This window comes from Sinocyclocheilus anshuiensis, unplaced genomic scaffold (assembly GCF_001515605.1).
Source record: "Sinocyclocheilus anshuiensis isolate Anshui unplaced genomic scaffold, SAMN03320099.WGS_v1.1 scaffold21, whole genome shotgun sequence".
In the NCBI taxonomy this organism is placed as follows: domain Eukaryota; kingdom Metazoa; phylum Chordata; class Actinopteri; order Cypriniformes; family Cyprinidae; genus Sinocyclocheilus; species Sinocyclocheilus anshuiensis.
This window is the reverse complement of record NW_015536472.1, coordinates 684,662-687,066: the sequence shown is the minus strand read 5'-3', so window position 1 is coordinate 687,066 and position 2,405 is coordinate 684,662. Positions and strand designations below refer to the sequence as shown.

Here is a 2,405-nt window from a genome sequence, read left to right as displayed (position 1 = left end):
TTTTAATTCAATTTTTTAATCTTGTTACATGCTTTTGTCATTTTATTAGTGTTTGTTTTTTAAGGTTTAATGTTTTAATTTTTAATTTTTTTTTTATTTAATTGTATCAATTTAATTAGGGTTTTTATTATTTTAATTAGTTTATATATATATATATAATTAAATATTGCAAACCACAAACATCTATTATTTTATATAGAAAAATGGTCCCAAACCATTTTTTTACACATGCATATATATATATTTACATTTGTGTTTTTTATTGTATTATTACATGTTTATTTCAAATTTAGTTACGTTTTTCATCCAATTTTTATATTTTATATTATTTTGCCTTTATTTTAATTTAATTTTTTAACAACAAGGCTTTTAATAGCTTTCGTTTCAGTGAACCATAACAACTTTGCACCAAAAGTTAAATTCAGCTTAATGCATGTAAACGAAACATGAATACAGTACATAAGACATAAGTACAGTTCATGACGCTGCACCTACAGACTTCATGAAGAGCATGTGCCGTATGTGTGTGAATCTGAAGTGTGTGAATCCAGCACCAAAATCTGCCAGAGCAGCGATCAATCGCCATGAATTATTTACACACACACCCCGACCTTATTCATCATGCATTAGTGTCAACACCTCTCTCCCACAATCCTTCACTGTGAACGGCCTTCTAACACGCCCCCAACTACTCCAGAAACCTCCAGGGAAACGAACACACATTCATCCAGACATCCAAACCACAAGCATCTATTATTTTACATAAAAAACACACTCAAACCCTTCTCTGACCCCTAAAAGAGAACTTAAAACATTATTTACTCAATTTATGATCATTCTTACAATTAAAACACCCTCAAAATGTCATTTCTGAAGACAATTTTGTCTGCAAACACACATTTGTAAACATATTCTTGTTTTTACACTGAGAAAATGACATTTTCTGTCCTCTAACCCACAATTTGCATATTTTAATTAGTACATTATTTTACAGGTTTATAAAGCATTTTCCATTGAAAGTTTCCATAACGCAGGTTGTGAGGACATGTGGTGCCCATAAATGAATAAAAAATAATTTAATTAATTTAATAATATAAATAAAATAATTTAGAAAATATACTAATTATTACAATTTTCATATAAAAATATAACTATATATAATAAATAATAAATAAAAATTGTAAATCATTTATTGGTCCAATTTTGTGTAAAATGGAAAATAAGAAAAAAAAAAGACAAAGTTAAAATATCTTATTTAAAAATTTTAAAAAGCATAAAAAAAAATTAAATAGAGAAGGCAAGTTATGAGAACATTTGGTGCCCATAAATGAATTAAGTAAATTTATTAAATAAAATACTTTAAAAATATTATAATTTTTTAATATAAAATAAATATAAAAAAATATAATTTAATATTAAAATAAAAATATATAATTAATAAAAAAAAAATACTGTTTTTGGTCCTGCGATTTGCTGCGAAATGAAAAAAAAGACTGAATTAAAACATCTTATTTAAAAAAATAAAAAGCATAAAAATCAAATTAGAGAAGGCAAGTCAAAAGGATGGAGACAGTCTAATTATAATAATGCAATTTTTGTCTACAAACACACTTCTGTTCTTGTTTTTACACTGCGAAAACTACATTTTCTGTCCTCTAACCTTCACAAAGCATTATTTGTTATTACATTATTTAAAAGTCTATTAAGCATTTTCAATTGAAAGGTTCCATAATGCAGGTTGAGGACATAAATGAAGGCAAAACACACTCACACACACATGCGGCCTGCATGCAGCATTTAATCACAGCGATCAGATTTCAGAAAGACAGAGGCAGAGAGACAGACAGATGTGAGCCGCTATCATTCGTGATACACCACTCAAACAGAGACTGCACGCTCGTCCCCTCCTGACCTACTGTCTGTCTGTCTGTCTCGTCTCTCCGCTCATGCAGTGCTCAGACAGTGAGATGCTTACAGGCGCAGATCCTCCGGCACACCAGCTTCCTCAACATAGCGTCAGGCTTTCCCACACTGCCTCATTCTGACACAGCCTCCAGCAGCAGCTCGACCCCTCCCTGCCTCCGCGTGTGTGTGTGTGTGTGTGGAAACTGGAGCAATATATATACATATTTTAATAAAAAAATAACATAAATAACAATAAAATAATAAAAAAAGTTAATTAAAAAATAACCAATTTTGTGTAAAATGTCAAAAAAGAAAAATAAATGATTAAAATATATATTTAAAAACAAACTATATAAAAATAAAATATGAGAGAAGGCAGGTGGTCGACTTATAATAATAATTAATACGAATAAATAATTATAATAATAATAATAATAATAATAATGCATATTAATGATAGAATATATATATATAAATACATATTTTAATAACATATAAAT

At 28.4% G+C, this 2,405-nt stretch overlaps 1 protein-coding gene across 1 annotated transcript in view; it reads right to left on the bottom strand.

Annotated features, from left to right (window-relative positions):
- The window catches only part of LOC107702518 (CLIP-associating protein 1-like), a 71,333-nt gene that overhangs the window by 45,400 nt on the left and 23,528 nt on the right, over positions 1–2,405 (bottom strand). The window lies entirely within an intron of this gene.